The sequence below is a fragment of the Watersipora subatra genome, chromosome 2 (assembly GCF_963576615.1).
Source record: "Watersipora subatra chromosome 2, tzWatSuba1.1, whole genome shotgun sequence".
Lineage (NCBI taxonomy): Eukaryota > Metazoa > Bryozoa > Gymnolaemata > Cheilostomatida > Watersiporidae > Watersipora > Watersipora subatra.
In genome coordinates this window covers 22246509-22260287 of record NC_088709.1, presented here as the reverse complement: position 1 = coordinate 22260287, position 13779 = coordinate 22246509, and positions in this window count along the sequence as shown.

Below are 13779 nucleotides of genomic sequence, written 5' to 3'. Positions count from 1 at the left end.
AAGAAATTGAAAAATGCTGGAATGTAAGAACAACTGTAATCCCAGTAGTCATTGGGGCACTGGGCGCAATAACACCGGCGCATAAAATGTGGCTTGCTCAAATACCAACAGTAATCAACTCAGGTGAGTTGCAGAAAAGTGCGCTATTGGGAACAGCTAAGATCTTGAGGCGATTGCTCAAACTCCCAGGTCTCTGGTAGGAGACCCGAGTTAGAGCAGAATTTACCACCCATACGGGTATCCGGGGTGAGAAAACAACTTTTTTTTATATATTTAATATATATATATCGAGGAGTCTCCTTTTACACCACGTGACGTCCTAATCTTGGTTAAGGTTCTAGCGAGTCACTCGTAACCCTGGAACCTAAAACGTGCAAAGACGCATATATAGCATAAAGACCGGCAAATTCCTCTACACTATGGCCCAAAAACGTAGACGGTCCAATTTTATTAATAAAGAACAAAATGTTCAAAATCATCTCATTTTTTCTGTGAATCATGAGACATATTATGCTTTAAATCAAAACTCAATACCAATTTATATCATAAGCTGACATATATACATGTAGATAGAAAGAAAACTTCAGTGTCCTCATAAATCACCAGATATTTTTTTCGACAGCGCGTACCTTTCGAGAGAATCAACCACAGGTGTCCTTTAGCGGGATATTGCCGAGGCCGGGCCGTAGTCTACACGCACAAAAAAACGACGTTGTTTTCTTGTGAGTGTAGACTACGGCCCGGCCTCGGCTTCGGCAATATCCCGCTAAAGGACACTTGTGGAATCAACATATGGAAACGGTCAGGTATAATTGCAGTGGCTCAAAACCTGGTCAGCTTCTGGGTCGTTTTGTAGAGGTGGAGCTTAATCCGGAAATGCAAATGTTTTGTCGGCACTAAGCGACAAGGTTTTAAGCAAGTTCCAATGTTTAGTCGGTTAGAAATTGAGTCTGTAATCTTTTTATTTTTGTAACAAAATAAGGCATAAACATCGTTTTAGACAAATCTTTAATCAAAAATATGAGATCCTTCATCAAACTAGCATAACGTATTCACATAGTTGTTTATCGTAGTTTTGTCGTGTTAAGACGAAATAGTAACATGCTCACGAAACGGAAAAAAATCTTCTCAAAAATACATCATTAATTATTCTGTATTCGTTTATACAGTGTGTATGAAAAATATCTTACATACGTTGTAATATGATTGCACTTACATGTATGTAACGCGGTATTATATAAGTTATTGGATATTTGTGATTATGTTCTAACCAAATAAAATGCACATTGAAACAATTGTCTACCCTGCTACCATTCTGAGAGCTAAAGAAGATTCTATTTCATTTTAGTGTAACTATTTATGTTAGCGTATCGTAAGACAAAGATTGTGAAAAGGCAACAGAAGACATTAGTCTATCTTATCTTTACTACAAACACCGACTTCTCCAACAACTAACTTTATTTAGATTTTGAACATGACCGCACTCTGTAGGTACTCATTTGTCAATTTGCTTATATATTTATTATTTATGTTCAGCAATGTGTGACCAAAAAAATTTTCTTGATTTGTTGGGCAAAAAATATTTTCTTACTGTTGGCATGATGATGTATTTTCTTGCTCCAATATAAATAATGCATGTGGCAATTGTTGTGCATCATTGTTAGCAGCTTTCCCGTTACCTCCACAAGCGCAATGTAGCCAATTCTGGAAAATCAGAGGGCAGCACACAAAAAACCTTTAGCATGATGTATGTCTATTGGCATTGCTGACGTTGTACAACATACATTGTTTGAAAAGTCGATGCGCAATGACACAATGTCTGGTGATGGACCACTGGAACAATGATGGGAAGTAGGTTGTTTTAGTTATCGGACGAATCTATTATAATAAATTGTAAAGTTTAATAATTTTACTTTATTTGATATAAAAAGAAAACGTTGCACGTAACTTAATTACTACCACATCAGCACCAAAGCCATAAAAGGCCTTTAACAAGCACAAATGAGAACAGAATAACACAGTAGAAAAGGGCTACATATATTACATGTAGATATGTGAAAATAAGTGAATATAAGTTTGGGTTATTTAAAAAAAGAATCAGTGTTGAAAATCCTGAATGTTTTATGTATGTAGGTATGTTTTAATTGATCAATATATTCACTCAAAATTGAGCACAGTACAAGCTGAAACAGTTCGAGTTTTGCATATAAAAGTATTCCTATCTAGAACAAGTTTGTTCTCTATGGCTGCAGATGAATTGGCAATGAGGTGGAGGGCACGCCAGATGCCGTCTGGCGTGACCTCCCTTCATTGCCAGTTCACTCACAGCTATAGGGAACAAACTTGTTCTATGCCTATCTAGATATTGCATGTATTAGAAAGCCTCAGGAAGCATTTTTGCTCTGTCATTTCTTACTCCCTGCAAACTCCTCTTGGAAATCCTTGATCTAAAATAAAAACAATCATAGCATGTGTATTTACATCTTCTTGAACTTGTACGGTACTGTGAATGCAGTATTCAAGTGGCATTATTTGCGACGATTTTTGACTTTGACAGGAATATTATTTGTTAATTTAATGAAGTAGATTGAAAAGTTACATTGGACATTGTGATTAGCTGGAAGTTTATTTGGCGATCTCAAAGAACCGGGCAAATCTGCTTTTGCTAGTTCCTGACTTTATTACTGTTTTTACAGTAGTTCTATTTCACAATTATTTCCTGGCTTCATATATCTTCTCCGATCCTACATTGCTCAACCGACTTAGCCCATAGAGTTGACTTGTAGAAGACAACAGCGAAATTAGTCCAAGTACTCAGTCTATGAATCGGATGGTGTTGTGGCACCTTGTTATCAATTTCTCAAAGAGTTGATAACAACTCCAGAGATGCTCCCAAACCCTGATTAGAGATTTGCGAATTACATCAAATCACCAATCATGAGATTGGCATCAAAGCACCATAAAAATGGATTACCCAGTTTGTAAATTAAATCGAATTAAAACCATCAATTACATAGTGGATGAGGGTTTTAATTTCATTTTATTTGAAAGCTGAGCAGTCACCCTTCTAAGTGATTTGATTTGGAGCAAAACGCATGCCAGCGATTTGATATGCTTTACAAATCTGGAATCAAAGATTTGGGAGCATCGCTGCACAACTCTCTCCAATTCAGACACTGAGCACTTACACTAAAGTGACACGAAAGCATCATGCAACAGGGTTCTAATTTTAAAACTGAGTTACTGAATATTACCACTCACCGGACTGTTAGGTATGAAAGTAACATCAGGTGTCTGAGTTACATCTATAATGCTGTCGTTTGTGGCATTTCGTAGATGCTCCCCACATCTATGGAAGCTTGTATAGCCTCTGCTCTTACTCCTACCCGTCCTGAGCAAGCACTGCATTTCCTCCTTATCTTGAGCTATAAATCAGAATGCTCGAGGCATTGAACGTTTGGCTGGGTGTGAACAGGCAACTTAACAAATATCGCAGTTGGCAGCAAATAATTTGTTTCTAAAACCTAATCCTGCCTACACAAGGGGTTCTTCTGCATTATCCTACTATAACTTCACGTTTTTCTAGCTACTAATCTAGGGCTATAAATGGTTTGAAGATCCGCCTACCAATGAAATTCCACATTTAACCATAATTAATATTGCACGATTTGCCTAAAATTTTATTGCTGGTTATGTGAGTGAGTACCTCTGTGTTACTATCAGATGTATTGTCTTAAGGATGCGGTCTCTTTGTTGGATTCTGTGACTAAAAATGTAAACAATACGTAAATTATGTATATCGACACCATGTGACAACATATATGAATTTATGCACATGCATAGCATATTTATATTTGTGGGCACAATCTAACTAAATTCAAATTGGCAAAAGAGTCCAAACAAAGGCCTTGTTGCAGGGCTGCAAAATAAGCATTTATTTTATCTTGCTTTTAATGATTGTTTTTGCAAATTTTAGGTGTAAAATATTAAATGTAAAATAAAATATTACGTCCAAGTTTAACCAAAGGTGTGAACTGCAATATAATACTATCTGGCGCATGTGTGAGGCCTCGGGATGAGAAATTCTCAAAAAAAATGAGACAGATTGCCGTAAACTTCACTGGCTATTGGGTCAAAGATATGGTATCTGAGCATTCCAATCAAGTCCTTGTTTCTTTGCAATTCTACCAAATTTCTATGAGAGTGTAGATGAATTAAAATAAGAGAAAATGTTTTTGAACTTTGATGTACTGTGAGACCGAAAGCAAAGTATCGAATACAGCTTAGACGTGTCGCAACCCTCACATTAGTGTAGACTTAGATTTACTGCATTCTCTGATTTCGGCTAACAAGAATATAAATGTGCACGCACGCTTTTGTTACAAGATAGCTATTTCAGAAATAAGACAAATTAAAATCCATAAAAGTAATAAATATTATTTATCATCTCTATGTAAAATCCATACTATACTATCTGTGCATTTGCAAAGACATGGAAGGATAGCCCTGTCTAAATATATTGGACATACAATGACCGAGTTTTGCTGTCCAAAAATATCCCTTATAATAGGCTGAGTAAAATATTCTTGGTGTACCGGTAACTTACCCTCCGCTGTTCTTTGTACTTTTCCTTCTGGGTTTGCTGTCTTTCAGGGCTGTACATGCAGCCATACTCTTTTTCTTTGCCATACTCTTTTTCTTCGCCATACATACATAAATAGCCTTGACTGTCATGAATGACGTTCTTACCTCTCCAAATATCTTCACCTTGCTAAATTAGAGCAGATAAAATTTTAAAATTAAGAAACATGGTACAGATTTTTTAGATTCAATGGCTGAAGACGTTGTAGGTTTTTAGCCTTACTTGATTGCTAACACTCAATTGGGAACTAACTGCTGCATGTATATGATGCTTGATACATTTATTGCTGGCTTGATTGTAGTTATTAATATATACAATGATTTTTAATGTCATTTCAATTGCATGCCAATGCTTGTACACTGAATCCCATGTATATCTTCTAATCAAGGCTGCATTATAAGCTTGATTGTAATCCACTGCATGTCTGTATATACACGAATATCCACTTCGTCAAATTAAGCTTGAGAGTTGAGTGTCTATAGAGAGTAATCCTTTATTGCTGAGAGGTAGATGGTGTGTATCCAGTGTGAGTTGCTAGTGAACTGATGAAAATTGTGTCAACTCTGCTTCAAGTAGGGCCTGTGATGTGATAGATCACATGGTACAAAAACAAACCAAAAAGGGCTTCATAAAATTGCAGCATAAAAACATATAAGCTACTATTGACATGCACTTCTATTGCACAACAACCAAGCATAGGCCTACATTTTACAATCAAGGTTACACTTCACAATCAAGGTTACACTAAAATATCCGAGGTATAAAATGTTCATTTTCAACACAAAATCACAAATTAGGCAGTGGAGAAAAAGTGCTTTAAGGATATGAGATTACCTTCAAAAAGTCTTTCATGCTTGTTGAATATGCCGTCCTCATGGTTTGTGTAAAACTTGTTGCCATATTCGATTTCATGGGCTTTGATGGCTTGCTCAGCCTCGTCTAACAATGAGGCAAGAAGGAGCGGCATAATGCTTAAATGCACTGCAATTAAAAATATATTTGGTAGGCCCTCAGGCTCCTCGTAGAAGTTGACTGTCGTCAGCGATCATGTCATTCAGCTATCGAGGCTTCGATAACCTACCGACATGATTGCCGACTACAGGCACGGGAGGCCTGTAGGTAGGCCTATATAGAAGATGAAATGATGAATACAAAAAGTCAGTTATGAATACATGATGACCCACTGAGGTCTTCTTTTAGGGTTGAAGCAATATGAATATGCAGTGCATTTCAATTAATTTTTTAAGACAAATTGCAAGCAGTAAGCGACTCTGACTACTGAGGACTACTGATCACAGGCAGGCTGTCTAGTCCAAAAATATAACTGCCCTGCATTGCAGAAGACTACAAAAACTTGCTTTACCTCGCCTCCTCTCCTACACTTTTTGAGAACCAAACAGATGAGATACAGCCTAGGCCTGGCGGTGCTACTGACAGCGCACCATTGTAGTAACAAGTTCAAATGAAATTTGAGATACACAATTAAATGGTTGTTCCTTAGGTAGCTACATACTGTCGTTGTTTCAAAATGTACTACAGTTGAGACTTGGTAGTAATATAAAGTTAGTTGTTAAAAAAGTGTGTGCTTGCAGCAAATACAGTAAAGATAAGAAACTAATGTCTTCTGTTGCCTTCATTTTTACAATCAATGCCTAACGAGATGCTAATACTAATATTTACAGTGAAACAAAATAGAATCATTTTAAGCTCTCAGAATGGTAACTGTGGTGGATGTGCCACCAAGTAAATAACGTTTTTTAATATTATTATAGGGAGTTGTGCCCTATTTTATCTTTTTCCCGATTAGCCACGCCCTCATGGGCTGGCCTTATGTTCCACTAATTTGCATATCTTATAGTATATAAAGGAAGGCATCTGCCTTATTATTTCGTTCTGAAATACATGTTGTTCCATGAACCATCTCTCTCTTCAGTTTTTCTGATGAGAATTACTTGATTTATTGCAAGTATCTCGGCATTTTGCCTCTAAGCGCTGCTCGGTATATCAGGACAAGTCGACCTGTCGATCTCTAATGGCTGTCGACCCTGTCGACCTTGCTGTAGACTGTCGACCTGTCGATCAGGGGTCGACCCCTGTCTAGAGATGAGCAATTGTGTTGCCTATAGCGTAAAACGTCTCGTACGCCGCTGTGTGTTGGTGACGCAATCTAACGTAAGGTTGCCCAAGTTGGTGATTTGTTACCTGTAGCATAAGACATTTCGTATGCTGCTGCGTGTTGGTAACTCGGCCCAACGCAGTGCTACCCGAAGTTAGTAATTGGTTGTCACCTGTAGCGTAAGACGTCTCGTACGCCGCTGCGTGTTAGTGATTCAGTCCAACGCAGTGATCCCTGAATTAGGGATTGTTGTTACCTGTAGTGTAAGACGTTTTGTACGCCGCTACGTGTTGGTTGTTACAATACCACTTGTTAGTAGGCTGTCGGGTCAAGGACATAAGAGACTTCCTGTTGTGCGTGGCATGGTCGGGCTGATACAATATACTTTTGTTGTATACTTGCAATATACTTACAATATACTTGCAATTTAGCCGCATCTAAACATGGTGTCAGGAGAGGATTAGCAACAATAATTACCAGTCTCACTAACACTCACGACCAATAGACAGTACATAACGATAAATAATAGTGTGGGTTCAACGAGCTGAAGGAGCTAATGAATGGACTACTAATCTACTGCTACTGCGACAACCACGACTCATCATCTCGTCAACAAACCTACTTATGAGCATAACGAAGTCAACGAACTATAACAACATACAATTACAGTAACGCTATTAGGGGTAGAAGAGTGATTATGGTGATATATATACATAAAGACATACATCCCATAGCATTCGTTCGTGCACTCGTTGTGGTTGCTATTGATTGACTACATCACTACTAGCTTATTAGATATACCCATGCAGACGCTCACAGTATTACTTGAGGCGCAAATAGTAGACTGTGTCGTTTTTATAAGCAACAACATCTACTGCATGTATCATTCTTATAATTAAAAAGATTATATAGATAGATATATATATATATATATATAGTTTTTTTAGTCCTTGACCTGAATTTTTTTGTGTAGGTTATTTAGTATAGTGGTTGTTCGCTTTCATCTATTTACGGTGATTCATAGTACTCATTATTATGGAATCATTGCTTCCAGAACCGTTGTCAGAAACAACTGAGGCGTCTACTTTAGCGACACAGTGGACCAGATTCAAGAGACAGTTTGATTGGTTTATAGCAGCTAACGATAAGGCAAAAGCTAAAGATGAAATGAAGCTGGCTATACTCTTGCGCACAGTGGGGCCAAGAGGTATTGACATATACGACAATTTCAATCTGACAGATGAAAAGCGCAAAAATTATGCAACAGTTGTTAAAGCATTTGATGATTACTGCAAGCCTAGAGTGAATTTGTTTGCAACGAGACACAAATTTCTGACAATAAAGCAAGGTGAGCAGACTGTTGATCAATTCTTGACAGCATTACGTAAGCAAGCAAGAGAGTATTGTGACTTTAAAGAAGCAGCCGAGGATTGGATCTTGCATGCGCTCACTTTGGGTTTATCAGATGAGGGGACGAGAAAAAGGCTCTTTGAAAAAGAAGACCTTGATCTGAAAAAGGCTATAAAGATCTGCAGAACAGTAGAGGATACTCAAAAAGAAATGGCAGGGCTTAAGCTGAATGAGGAAGCACATGCGGTGTATAAGCGTCCATCGCGACCGGTTGATAGCACAGTAGTCATAAAGAAGGAACCAAAAGCGAGAGGTAATTGCAAGTACTGTGGCACATCACACCCTCCTCGGCAGTGTCCAGCATTTGGAAAAGCATGCAATGCTTGTGGCACAATGAATCATTTCTCAAGAGTCTGTCGAAAAAAAAATGAAGCAAGCGTGAAACTAGTCGATGAACTAAGAGAAGATCAGGTGAACATGGTGATGAAGGAAGGAGACATGTCTTCGGGGTCAGAGGATGCATGGCTAATCAGGGTTCAGCGCGAAGGCCATAAACTGGTAACTAACCTACAAGTCAAAGCTGAGGGAATTAGGGCTCCAAAATGGCTAAAGACTCAGCTGGACACAGCAGCTACATGTAATATTTTGAGCTTTCAAGCCTATGAGCAGTTAGGCAAACCGCCATTGCAAAAGAGTTCGACGAAGCTTAGCATGTACAATGGCACAGTGGAACTATCATTAGGTAGATGTGCTTTAACTGTTATGAACAGTGAAAAGCCAGTGATTTTGAGGTTTGAGGTGATAGATTGCAACAATCTTACATTGTTATCCTTGGACTCATGCCTATTGTTTCAGTTGCTAACAGTGAATGAATGTGTTGACTTAGTAGAAGGAAAGGAATCGGACACTATAGCATGGGCTTTAGAACAATACAAAGATGTTTTCACCGGCCTGGGTAAATTAGCAGGGGAGTACGATATTGAAGCTGATGAATCTGTCAGACCTGTTCAGAATAGGCCAAGAAGAATACCTTTTGCGCTTAGGGCAGATCTAGCAAAAAAGTTGGATGCTTTAGAAAAACAGGAGATTATAGCTAAAGTGGACAAACCCACTCCGTGGATTTCAAACCTTCTGGCCATGAGGAAACCGTCAGGGTCTATTCGAGTTTGTTTAGATCCAACTGATCTCAACAAGGCAATACAAAGAAAGCATTACCCATTACCAACTTTGGAAGATGTGTTACCAACATTGAAGAATGCCAAGGTGTTTTCGTTGGTGGACGCTAAGGATGGTTTCCTGCAGATTGAGCTGAGTGAAAGGAGTAGTTTCCTTACTACGTTTTGGACACCTAAAGGGAGATATCGATGGAAAAGAATGCCCTTTGGCTTGAGTAGCAGTCCAGAAGAGTTTCAGAGATGTTTAAATGTAGCTCTAGAAGGCATTGAGGGATTAGCAGTTGTGGCAGATGATGTGTTGATAGTGGGCCGAGGACAGAATATAGATGAGGCAATGAGAGATCACGATAAAACCTTTGTAACTTTACTTCAGAGGGCCCGTGAGACAGGGCTAAAGCTGAATAAAGAGAAACTGAGATTAAGATTGAGAGAAATACCATACATAGGACATATCTTATGTGAAAGCGGAGTGAAAGCAGATCCCAACAAACAAAGGGATATAGTTGATATGCAAACTTCAAAGACAGTAGAGGAGCTTCGGAGGTTTTTAGGCTTTGCAAATTATCTTAGCAGGTTTATGCCTTATCTAGCCACGGTTACAGAGCCGCTGAGAGCACTGTTAGGCAAAGGGGCCGACTTCAAGTGGGAGCAAAGACAGGAGAAAGCATTCCAAGAAGTGAAACAGTTGGCGCTGAGTGGTGAAACCTTTGGTTATTTTGATCATACCAAACCTATTGTTTTGCAGTGTGATGCCAGCACTGTTGGGCTTGGGGCAGTACTATTACAGGACAAAAAACCCATTGCTTATGCTTCTCGCTCATTGACCAAATGTGAAAAGAACTACGCACCCCTTGAATTAGAGTGCTTAGCCATGGTCTATGATTGCCATCGGTTTGACCAATACATTTATGGCCACCCAGATGTGACAGTTAACTCAGATCACCAACCTTTAGAGTCCATAATGCGAAAGCCATTGCTACAGACACCTAAGAGACTACAGAGGATGAGATTGATGTTGCAGCGATATGATGTCAAGGTGACCTATTGCCCAGGGGCCAAGCAGGTGATAGCAGATATGCTTTCCAGAGCACCTTTGAAGGGTGACAGTTTAGTAGATATGGGACAAGAACAGGTGTTTCAGCTAAAAAAATGGGAAGTTCGAGCGTTAGAGATTGAAACTTTTAATCCAGAACAGTGTTCACAAGTAGGTGATAGGAAATTAGAGAGGGTGAGAGAAGCAACCAGTGGAGATGCAGAGCTGGTGATATTGGGCCAGGTGGTGAAGCAGGGATGGCCAGACAACAAGGATGAGGTGGATGCGAAAGTGAGGAGCTATTGGAATTTTAGAGATGAGATTGCTAGCTTTAATGGCATTTTGTATAAGGCAGAGCGAATAATTTTGCCAAAAAGCACGAGAAAGGAGGTGCTGAATAGTCTTCACAGCAGCCATCAGGGTATTGAGGCAACTCTGAGATGAGCGAGAGATAGTGTTTATTGGCCCGGCATCACAGCAGATATAAAACAGACAATTGGAGAGTGCCAGGGCTGTCAGGACAACAGAGGGAGTCAGACAAAAGAATCACTGAGGTCTCACTCGATACCCAACAGGCCCTGGGTTAAGCTGGGTATGGATTTGTTTCAAACAAGAAAACAGGAAAATTATGTGATTATGGTGGACTATTTTTCAGACTACTTCGAGATAAATAAATTACCTAATCTTGAGGCAGGAGCTGTGATAACAGTTATGAAAGAGCAGTTCGCGAGACATGGTATACCGGAGGTAGTACACTCTGATGGTGGGCCACAGTTTACGTCAGATATGTTTGCCAGATTTGCACGTGACTGGGGGTTTCAGCACACCATATCTTCACCGTATCATGCACAGTCTAACAGGAAGGCAGAGTCGGCTGTTAAAATAGCGAAAAACATGCTGGACAAGGCTGACAACATATATGCAGCACTACTGGAGTGGCGGAATACTCCTTCGTACATTACAGAGAGCAGTCCAGTACAGAAATTGTTCAGCAGGCGCACTAGGGCCATGGTTCCACAACCAATACAGTCTCTAATACTCCAGATCCTAAGTAGGACACACGTAGTGGATAGAAAGAAGTGGGGTAATTTCAAAGCACAGCAGAACTATAATGTGGGAGCCAAAGACTTACCTGTCCTTCATGTAGGACAACCAGTATATGTTCAAGATTTGAGAAGGTATACCAAGGGAAACTGGAATGGGGGTAAAGTTATAGGCATATGCTCTGACCGTTCCTATATAGTCGAAACTGGAGACAAAATGCTAAGACGAAATCGACGTTATTTGAGGCCTGCAGCCACCAAAGAGGGCCCTAGTTGTGTGAGGGGTGAAAGAGATGATCAGTTATCTGCTGCAGAACCCCCCGACTCAAGTTCAAATACCTGTTAATCGTCAGAATTGTGTGAGGAGTGAGAGAGCAGATGAAGGGATATCTGTTGCTGAACTCCCGACTCAGATAAGGGTTTGTGAGAGAAGCGAGAGAGCAGATGTGGGGATATCTGTTGCTGAGCCTCCGGACCCTTCTCAGTCAGCTTCAACAAACAATGTACCAACTAAGACTCGTAGTGGAAGAGTTAGCAGAATGCCACGACACTTAAGTAATTATGAGTAGACTGCCAGGATATCAATACACGGACAATCATAAGTTGGACACTTGAACAGTGGATTACATAACAACACTCTACTTACATAACAATACTCGATATATACGTATTAGTAGTTAACGCTCATTTGTTTTATTTTGCTTGTCATTGCTTATTTGGTAGTATGCATAATAGTTTGACTAAGCTTCATATACCTGTGGGGGGTCCGAGGGGGATGTTACAATACCACTTGTTAGTAGGCTGTCGGGTCAAGGACATAGGGGACTTCCTGTTGTGCGCGGCATGGTCGGGCTGATACAATATACTTTTGTTGTATACTTGCGATATACTTACAATTTAGCCGCATCTAAACATTGGTGGCTCAATCCAACACAGTAACAAAGTGGACAACCGTTTCAATATGCATTTTATTTGTTCAGAACACGATCGTAACTTTTCAATATTTTATGTAATACCGCTTTACAAAAGTGTATTCATATTAAAAAAATATAAAACTATTTTTCAAATATAAACGAATACAGAATAATTAATGGTGTATTTTTGAGAAGATTTTTCCGTTTTGTGAGCGTGTTGATATGTGCAAAATTAGTATACCTGATTAGCACATAGAAACAAAGGACTACAAATTATACATAGTAGGCTATAGCTAACGCAGTTACCCTTCCGAAACATAAGCCACGATTCATGACTGGCATATCCTATGAACTAAGTATTACCATCTAATTATACATACTTCAACGGAACCAATGCTGATGTAAGAATGAATAATTTAACCTTGAAAGACACACAGCATTGGATCTCTTATGGCTCAAATAAGGGTAAAGACAGCCTACCAGTTTCTAGATACTGCCTCTGAGTGGTTGATTTTAGAATAAGAAATCTGCAGCTCCCAATCTCAGTGAGCTCCACAGACTTGAAGTTGGACAACACTCAGAGGTAGACGTACCGACGAGCCCTGCAACAAGTGACACCCCAAGTACTTGGTGAGTTATTGATATAGCTGTTTTCCTTGATAAGAAAGCTTTAATATTTTACTTAATTAATTATTGAGAAAGCAGTTATATCATTTTTGGTGGAGGCACAGTGTTTCTTTCCTGTGTACCATACATGAACTTGTGCATATTTTTGCACAGAATAACTGAGATCTCTGGTGGAATAGCCCCCATCCAACCAAAAGATTAATTGCTCTTGTGGTCAGTTGCCTTGTTGCTGTTGTCGCGTGTAGTACCGCTCAAATAGGGCAGGGAGCACGCTTGATAACGCTTCTAGGCAAGCAGAAATCCTAGGCCTGGGAAATTTTTTTTTTAACAATTTAAAAGATTGTTGAATTAGACCGCAATTGAGTAATTCTGACAAGCTAATATACGCCTGACAGGGAACCGGCAACCTGACTACGCTGTGTCATTAGCAATTATCTAATCAATAAATTTTTGATAGATAACTAAAGGGTAGATTAAAAATACATTTAATCCCCACACTAAGCTCTGAAAGGACTTGATAAATTGTCAAGAGAGCGAAGCGAATTTGTCTGTTTGAGCAATTACCATTGGCTTGAGTGCAGTTCATATTATTTAAACAATTTCCATTTATCTTAGTGAACCCGCATTCGCCAAGAGTGTATTTACATAGCAACTGGCAGTTAATATATTCAACTAAAAGTAAAATAATCAATTAATTCAATTTTCACAGCTGACTGTCTTGCAATTTGCTCACAGAATATAACCATCAAATGTTTTCATCTGACTGGTACAAAAACTTAGTAGGTGGTAGAACTCGTGGTGGAGCCACATATAAAGCTGTATCAACTGAATCAGTAACAGTGATGGCGTCAGAAGCCACTAGTACCAATTCAACCCCTC